The sequence below is a fragment of the Crocuta crocuta genome, unplaced genomic scaffold (genome assembly GCF_008692635.1).
Source record: "Crocuta crocuta isolate KB4526 unplaced genomic scaffold, BGI_CrCroc_1.0 scaffold89, whole genome shotgun sequence".
NCBI lineage: Eukaryota > Metazoa > Chordata > Mammalia > Carnivora > Hyaenidae > Crocuta > Crocuta crocuta.
Genome location: NW_027551559.1, coordinates 8,497,268 through 8,506,778, shown reverse-complemented (window position 1 = coordinate 8,506,778; position 9,511 = coordinate 8,497,268). Strand labels below are relative to the sequence as shown.

Sequence of the window (9,511 nt, the reverse complement as noted above, 5' to 3'; positions counted from 1 at the left end):
ATGGGATATGTATCACTTGGAAAGTCTGACTAGGAAAATAAAATTCCATGCACATTCAGTAAATACAAAAAACAGAAATCTTCCTATGCAACTCACTAGCTCATTCCATCCTGAAAGTCCTGTGTTTTCCTCTCTTACCATCTTTGGTAGCTGCATTATGAGCTTTTGGCCTAGTCTTTGCCTTAGAATATATCATCATCCCATTGGGTCTCTATCCTCTATTACTCACCTAGCAAAGTCCTAAAGTAATGCTTAACACCCATGCAACAAGGAGAGTCAAAAAGGAGAAAATATTGTTGTGGCAGAATTTACCTGGGTTACTTTCTTAATTGTTCTGGGAAATGAGAAGAGATTTTTCTTTAAAAATCCCATGTGACTAAAAAATTGGATGCTATGTAGACAGATGATGTTTTGATGGAAATAATAGAAGTTAAGTCTGATCAGCTGAGAAAACAACAAAAAATATATTAAAAAGGATCTGTCATAATTATGGAATACAAAGAAAGTTGAATCATCAGGATATGGGAGAGGTTATAAAAAAGCAATTCTAAGGATCCTAGGAAACTTTTAGGGTAAAACACAGACTTTAATATGATTTGGTTCCAACAACAACCAGCCTGATTTTGTTCTCAGTTAAAAAGCCACAATCCTAGACAGAATCCGACTAGTTTGAAAGAGATGTTCAGCCCTTACTCAGTGAGCTGGGACTGCAGCATAGGGCTATTTACAGGGAAAGCACTGGAAATAAATCCTTCCCAAAGAAAGCCATTTAGAAGGAAGTGGGGATCGCTGTGAGCTAGGAAGTCCACCAAATAGGGTCACCTTCCGGTCTTACCCCAGAAGTGGCTGAGGGTGGGAAACCACCATTTACCTTGGTACAGGTAGTCATGCCCACCCCTCCTCAGAGAATGGACGCTTGTGTTTATCGTGTGGACACTGGTATAAGCTGAACTGTATCATCCCCAAATTCACGTGTTGAAGTCTTTATGCCAGTACTTATGAATGTGACTTTATTTAGAGAGAAGGACTTTTCAGGGATAATCAGTTTAAGATGAGGCCATTAGGATGGAACCTAGCCCAATGTCATTGAGGTCCTTATAGAAAGGGGGAGAAGGGATACCTGAGTGGCTCAGTCTGTTAAGCGTCTGACTGTTGAATATCAGCTGAGGTCTTCATTTCAGGGTCATAAGTTGAAGCCCCGTATCGGGGTCTGTATTTGGGTGTGGAGCCGGAAAGAAGGGAGGAAGGAAGGAAGGAGGGAGGGAGGGAGGGAGGGAAAGGAAATTTAAACACAGATGCTCAGATGCTCACACAGGAAGGCCAAGGTGGCAGGTCAGAGAGAAGACAGCCATCTACAAGTCAAGGAGGGAGCCCTCAGAAACAACCGCCCTGCCAGTGCCAATATCTGGCCTTCAGAACCATAGGAGAACACATTGTTGTGGTTAAAACTCCCCAGTCTGTTGTACTTTGTTATGGTAACTCTAGAAAATTCCTAGACAGTTACAGGCAACACTGAGCTCCTGATTCAGGACAATCTGCTGCTGAACACATGTGAGCCTTTTCCTTCTGAAATGGAGTGAAGAGTCTTGAGGTCACCCCAAGGATGGAACCAATACCTGCTCCTGAATGGGCAGCAAAGGCGTATTTTGCTCAATTCAAGGTCATGGTTATTAGTTAAACATTTATACAGCAATCACATTTTCCAAGCGCACTAGTTGTGCCATGGGACATCAAAATTAATAGATTTGTAAATATTAACTTACATCCTGGGATAAATAAGTCTGGCCCTAACAATAGCATTTCTGATTTAAATGAGGATCTATGTTATGCCTCTTCAGCCAGAGCTCAAGGACTTAGCCAGTGGTCATTTTCCATTAGCTTCCTTGAATGTGCCACATATTTTATAATGTCTTCCTGGGGATTTGCCTGCCTTCCTCTACAATAAAGTACATTGGCCGGTTTTTAGCAATATCTTTAAGTAGGTCATTAAGAAAACCATTCATAGGAAGCAGAGGTCAATTCTGGGCCTTTCTCCTTCCATTTAAATTAGAAAGAGCAATGGTTCTGAAATTTATCTACTGTGCTGTGACATTTACTTTTAAGATATTCAGTACACTTTTCAAAATTACAGTTACCAAGAGAAACCTAATATATTATGTCCAGGGTATACTTGACATTTTAGAATTACACAGTGGTTACTTAATTTCCCTATTTTATATTTTGAAATGAAGCAATACATTTAAAAAATGAAGCTTTTCTGTTTTTTGTTTTTTGTTTTTTTTCTTATGATAACCAGTGAGATAGGCTAACATTTCTGGGACCCACACATGTTGGATTCATCTGGGAAACTGGCATGCAGGCTAGGATTTTGTGCTCAGAGATACGCCACCATGAAGATACTGTTGAAATTGTAACTGTGACCATTTTCCTTGGAGTTTATCCTTGTTTTGTAATGATTAAGTACACAATTCTCTCGTGAGCACTGTGTGGAAACACCCAGGTCGACTGTCAGGAAATCTCCCTCCTGAATAAACCTCTGTTGACTCCATCAGATTATTTGCAACACACATTTCTCCATCTGACTCTGGAAAGGAGTGTTATGGAGAGGCATTTGGAAGTGGCACATTATTTATTCACTCTGCTGTTTATTTGGCAAATTTATATTCAATTAATAAAGACCAAGTGTTAAGTTAATAGTTACAAAAGGAATTAGCTGTGGGTATTCTATGGAAGTGAGGTTAAGGGCAAGTTTGCAGGTAAACCCAGAATTTGTATTTCTAAACATTTTTTGGAAGATTTTACTTTTAAGTAATCTCTACATCCAACATGGGACTCGAACTTATAATCCTGAGATCCAGAGCTGCATGCTCTACCAACTGAGCCAGCCAGGTGCCCCAGAGTTTTCAATTCTAACAATGCTCAGGGTTTGCCTCTTGTTCCCAGAAGTTGGACTTGGGTAGTAATAAATGGTACTTAGCGTGACCTATAGGCTCAATACTTTCTACTAGGCAGAGGTAGAACAGGGATACAGTAGGAGATGTAGTCTGGGGTATTCAAGAGCAGCAAGGAAGATGGTGAGGCACCAAAATAACAGCACCAAGTGCGGGACTCAGGAGACGGACTGGTCACCAGTTGCTTTAGTGAGGCTTGTTAGGATAATAACGAATGATGGGGACTGTAATAGTTACAGAAAGAACGCTGGTCTAGGAGGGATGCAAATATGAATGCACCAGACAAAGGCTTAGCTCTTTAACAATGAGAAGACAACAACAATGGATCATTTAGAATAGTCATCTGAAAGTTTACATAGCAATTTATACGACTTTGTGATATCTTTGTAAGAATATTATGGGGCACCTGGGTGGCTCAGGCTGTTAAGCACTTGACTTTTGATCTTGCTCAGATCGTGATCTCATGGTTTGTGAGTTCGAGCCCTGCATTGAGCTCTGTGTTGACATCATGGAGCCTACTTGGGATTCTCCCCACTCCTCTCTCTCAGAATAAATGAATGAACTTGAAAAAAAAATTAAGTAACTTATTATCAATTTATGTATGTTGTAGTCACCTCATAAAGGCTGGATAGACATCCTTGCCACAAAATGTGTCTCAGATGTTGAGACAGATGATTCTGTACATACACCAGGGGGATATAGTTTTGTTGCCCATGCAACGGGACCTTAATGAAAGAGACTGGGTGGAACAGACTCCCAAGCTGGTCCAAAAATGGCTTGAGAAAGCCAGGCAAGGGAACAGGTGTGGCCTCACTGTGGCGAGGGAGTGGGGCCAGATTGAGGGCTCTTGCCTGGGGATTCGATTTGCTTATATCTATTGAACTGCCCACTCATACAAAAGAAAGGAGCATCTGAGTCTTTTTGTTGTTGTGGCCAAAAATAAGGCAAGTAGGGAAGGGAGAAGGGTGAAGATAGAGGGCTCTCAGCAGCCAAACGCTCCAAATAGAGTCAGAGATCTTATTACAATCTATGAGTGAGTCAGAGTGAATCATAATGGACTTCCCACAAATTTTCAAGAGTCTTGTCACATTGCCTGAGAGAACTAATGGTGTCCGACAGCAATTAACTCCAGTTGGGAGTCCTTGTTCCTGAAGAACTCTAACATTTGAACTTGATGTGTCCAAGAGAAAGCAAAGGCTTGGAGAGTTAGCCCGTGCGATATCAGCCCCGGGATCTTGCATGGCCATCAGGAGGCCGCAGCGATGGGGGCATACATCTATCATCTATGCCTCAGAAAACCTTTAATATGGAGAAAGAAAGTGAATAAGTAAAATTCAGTTAAAAGACAAACTTTGAATACTTTAACTGTGTTTTCTTATAGTAGTTACCATATAGCTAATTGGAAAAAGGATAATGACAATATTCTAAAGTGAGATAATGCAGTGTTTTATTCTGGTGGGAAGAGGTGCAAAAGAAGTCCCGCAGCATTTCCGCCTTTCAAGTAATAGTGCCATGAGCGAAAATAAACAAAAAATCTCAAGTAAGTAATAATAGCAACACCAACACAGACGGCAGATTCAGCCCATAACTAATCCCAGCACAGCCCAGCCGCTGATGGAATTCCCAGCTAGCGCTGGCGGTGTTTCCTCTCAACCAAGTTCTCAAGAGAAAGGCAGAAGAGGCGAGCCTGGGGGGCTCAGTTGGTTAAGCGTTCAACTTGGGCTCAGGTCATGATCTCGGGCTCCATGAGTTTGAGCCCCGCGTCGGGCTCTGTGCTGACAGCTCAGAGATTCAGATTCTGTGTCTCCCTGTCTCTCTGCCCCTCCCCTGCTCATGCTCTGTCTGTCTCTCTCAAAACTAAATAAACATAAAAACGAGAAAGATAGATAAATCGTTAAAGAAATAAAACAAACCACATAGCTTTTACTATCACTTATGATAACATTCAGAGCAGCAATATATAAATTTAAAGATGTGATATATAAATGGTAGAATGCACTTTGGAAAAATAATGTTCTAAGCACTAATTAGGTATGGTTCATATTTTTTGAATAAAGAAAAACATTTAATGAAAGATTGATGTTTCAAGTGTGTAAAACAAATAGTTGGACTCAAGTTTATAACCCAGAGCTACCAAAACATCCTTATGACTATTCTTGAAAGCTGTAGTGAACAGGCTTGAAGAGCCATCATTAAAACAGACAGTAATCGGTTTTAAGTTTTCGTGTACCAGCTGTACAGTAAATGAAAATAGTCAAATTAACCTTTAAGTACTTTTCTTTACTTTTTCCGCCACAAATGCACTTCAATAAATCTCAGCAGATGTAAAACAGTTGTGTGATCCCCAAACACACAATCCGTCCTCCTACCCACCAGGGTTCTGTGATACCTAAGACACTGCTCTTTGAACCCTAGCTCCACTGCTAGGTGTATTGATCAAATTATATCATGTTTTAGGGTCTGTGCCTAATTCCTAATCACAGTGTAGATCCAAAGGATGCATAGATGACAATGTTAGATATTAAGTAGTTTTAAACTCTGATTTCCCCAGATATTTTCTCAGTGAATCCAAAATAATTTGAGTAGGGTTATTTCTGAACAAACGCAAATATATTCTATGGAAGTATTCTCTATTGCTCTTTTACTCCTAATTTCCAATGATATGGATTTTTTAAAGTGCTGATTGATTTATTAGGTATTTGTGCTAGACACGGAAAATCAATATGAGAAAAGCAAGTGCAAAATATAAGTGACCACAAAAGACTTTATGTGTGTCTTAAGCTGATGTAGAGGGAAGTTTTGATGTAAATTTATCTCAACTGCAAAATTTTGTTTTACTCTGAGTTTCTGTAAACTTTGTCTTTTGCACAATATTGAATGGAAGCGAAAAAAAACAGCAAAAGTGATTTTAATAGAGAAAAACCTTTAAAAAGTTTACTTTGGGTGTACCTGAGTGCCTCAGTCAGTTAAGTGTCTGACTTCGGCTCAGGTCATGATTTCACAGTTCATGGGTTCGAGCCCCATGTCAGGCTCTGCTGACAGCTAGCTCATAACCTGGAGCCTGCTTCAGATTCTGTATCTCCCTCTCTCTCTGACACTCCCCTGCTCATGCTCTCTCTCTCTCTCGCTCTGTCAGAAATAAATAAACATTTAAAAAAAACAAATAAAGTTTACTCTTTAAAAGAGTAAAAGCTATTTAACCTGGCACGTTTGAAAATGTCCACTGACATTAATTATCTTATTTTATTCTTTTAACAAATTCTTTTTAAAATATTTATCCATTTATTTTGAGAATGGAGGGGCAGTGAGAGAGGGAGAGAGAGAATCCCGAGCAGGCTCTGCCCTGTCAGCGCGGAGCCCTATGACGAGATTGAACTCCAAAACCATGAGATGGTGACTTGAGCCAAAATCAAGAGTTGAACGCTCAACTGACCTAGCCACCCAGGCGCCCCAACATTGATCATTTTAATTAAGTACTTTAGTTTTAGATAAATGTATATTCACATGCTGTTGTAGGAAATAATACAGAGAGAGACGACGTGCACCTTACCCAGTTTCCCCCAAAGGTAGCATCTTGTGAAATTATAGGGAGTATCACCACCAGGATACTGCCGTTGAACCCACATAGAAAAGCTTCCGGGTACAGTGGCCACCCTTCTGCAGCCAGAGTCACTTCCCTCCTTAATCACGTCAACAAGTAACTGTGCTCATTGTCTGTCATGTTCTCAGCTCAAGCGTGTCACAATGGTGTGTGGCCTTGTGGGGCTGTCTAGTTAACCAGCGCCCTGCTCCAAGGGGCGGCCCATTTGCAGTGTCTGCCCCACAGGTGAGGGGCCCTGTCAGTCTGACTCTGCACAAGAATTTGTCTTTGTGTGTTTTCGTCTGTTTAATTATGATGTGTCTTACGTGTTTTTTAAGGTTTATTTTATTTGCAGGTCACGTGGCTTCTTAAATTTGTCGGTCTGTGTCGTTTTCCAAATGTGGCAAGTTTTCAGCCATTATTTTTTTGAGAGTTTTTCATGCCTTCTGGCTCCTTCTCTTCCGGGGCTCTGATGACACAAACGCCATCTTTGTTGTACTCCAGCTGCTCCCTGTCGCACTATTCTATTGTTTTCAACTTTCTTCGTGTCTTGTTCAGATTGGGTCAACCAGATCAGTAATGCAATTCTAGCGCTTGAAGAAATTTTCGCTCCTGTAAGGATCTTGAACCTAGGCTTTGGGGAGAATCCACATCCTCTAAAATCCAAAGTAGATCCTGTGAGCCTGTGTGTGTGTGTGTGTGTGTGTGTGTGTTGCCTTTTATTTGGGGGGTGGTGTCCACAAAGCTCATTCTCTTTCTGAGAAAAAGTCCCTACCACACTCACCCCTACCCACCAAGCTCCTCTTTCCAGAACTGGAAGTTTCCTCCAGTTTCCATTCCTTCACCCCACACCCCAAACCCTCGTGGTGCCCCTCACTCCTTCCCCATGGAGATGTTTGCTGACATCGCACAGAGCATGCGAGGAAGGCAGATGTGTCACCACTTCAGACTGGACAGGCGGGGAGAGCATGGCCCATCATGCCCGAGGTCTCTATTTAAGAACAAATAGCCCCCAGTCTCGGGAAGGTCACGGGCTGGGAAGGTTGAGGTCCATATGTAGGTCAGCATGGAAGGATGTCAAACACTAAGCCTCAAACCCCCCCAGGTAAGGTCAGACTCATGTCTCTGCTTCACCTCATGTGGTTCCAGCCTTACCAACTTTTATTTTAAGGCCCCTCTAACTTGATCAAAACCACACATAACAATATAAGAAAAGATTACCATAAACTACTCTTACTTATAAATATAGATGCAAAAGTTAATTAACATGCAAGCAAAGTCAGCTACACCTAAGGAATGTAAACCCAGTTAAGCATCGGAAAATCTATTCATATAATATACTAAATTAACAGTTTAAGGAAAAATTACTTTTGGTCATCTTAAAGCTGCATAAAAGACACTTAATAAAAACCCATCATCCATTTATGATACAAGCCACTAGCAAGCAAGAAATAAAATGTAAATTTGTAACCTGATAAATATTTATCTCACCATCTAGAAGAAAGACAAAGTATATGAATAAGAAATTCACAAACAATAAAGACAAATAACCAATATATAAGAAAAAGAAGCCCAACCTTCTTAGTTATCAAGGAAATGCACCCACAAACCACCATCCTTCAGATTAGCCCCAAATTATGAATACGTAACAATTGCAAGCATCCACAAGAGTAATGAAGAGATAGGGAATTGCATAGCCTGGAAGGGAATATACATTAATATAACAGGGCATTTGTATTTTGCTTTTCTTTGGGAGGCTGATATTAAACACCCATCCACGCACTAGTTGGTGCCTATCATATGCAAGGCGTCAAATTGGACTTTCTTCCTCTCTTTCACTCACTCAGTCAAAGTGACAGGACTTCATAGGTGTTTCCGTTGAGGTCATGATCTCATGTTTCATGGTTTCAAGCCCCACATTGGGAATGACAGCATGGGAAGTTCTTTGGATTCTCTCTGTCCCTCTCTCTTGCCCCTCCCCTGCTTGTGCTTATGCTCTCTCGCTCTCAAAAGTGAATAAATAAACTTAAAAATATATACGTATGTATGGAGCCAGAGAATGGAGAATGGATAGGCAGAAGGAGGCACATACAGTGGGACAATAGACAGCTCACATGCGTCATCTAGCACTGGATGCGTCAACACAGATAAATCACAGAGTAACTTGATATTGAGCAAAATACCGAACTTGGAGAAGTATGCCTGTGATGTAATGCCATTCATCAAATTTTAAAAACATACAAAATGTAATGCAATTACACAAAACCACTCTAGGCACCATAAACACACTCACCCCATCGGGGAGGGTGCAAGGTTGGGAGTGAGTAGGGCACACAGGACCTTTCCGTTCTATCAGAAGTGAGGCGGTGTTTTTTCCCTCTTCAGAAAGTGCCAGAAGCAGGCCTGAGAAAACATGAAGATGGTTTAGGCGCAGCGAGAAGTGCTCAGTGACAAGTTTGCTGCCTGAGTCCCCAGCTTCCGGTGTCCCCGAAACCTCACAGTAAACCTGCCGTCACGCAACCTTCCCAGCAAACGTGCGCGGCCGGAGGGCGGCTTCCAGCGGGGTGTTTTCTTCCCCCCTTTTTCTTCTCTTCTCCGTTCTGCTCTTCTCTGTTTTCTCATCTCCTGGCAATTGAAACAGATACCCGTTTCACCATCACAACGGGCAGAGCGGGAGGGAGGAAAGGACAATGGACGAGCCGCCCAGAGAAGCCTCCAAAGGGCCAAGCCCAGGGTCAAGTCCAGGGTCAAGTCCAGGGAGGCGCGAGCCAGGAGGCCGAGCCGGAGCCCGGGGAGGAGGGACCGCTCCCTCTGCGGCTTCAGCGTCTGCTGCAGGTCAGAGGACACTGTCTCCTTCTCTTCTGGGAAGACACCCAAGGGCGGCAGGATGGCGGGAGGCACGTATGCCAACTCCGTGCTGGGTGAACTTGGGAGGCGCCGGCGAGGCTGAGCCCCGGCAGGCGAGGGCCGAGGGCCCAGC

At 42.3% G+C, this 9,511-nt stretch overlaps 1 long non-coding RNA gene across 2 annotated transcripts; it reads right to left on the bottom strand.

Moving 5' to 3' along the window:
* Nucleotides 1-3,954: 3,954 nt before the first annotated feature.
* On the bottom strand, nucleotides 3,955-9,104 carry LOC144219461 (uncharacterized). 2 transcript variants are annotated; one of them, XR_013331424.1, is made up of 2 exons: nucleotides 8,825-9,104; nucleotides 3,955-4,250 (listed from the first exon to the last, which is right to left on the bottom strand). It is a non-coding gene; the product is annotated as an uncharacterized LOC144219461 (long non-coding RNA). The 2 variants fall into 2 exon arrangements; XR_013331425.1 differs by lacking the exon at nucleotides 8,825-9,104 and adding an exon at nucleotides 6,502-6,654.
* Nucleotides 9,105-9,511: the final 407 nt, after the last annotated feature.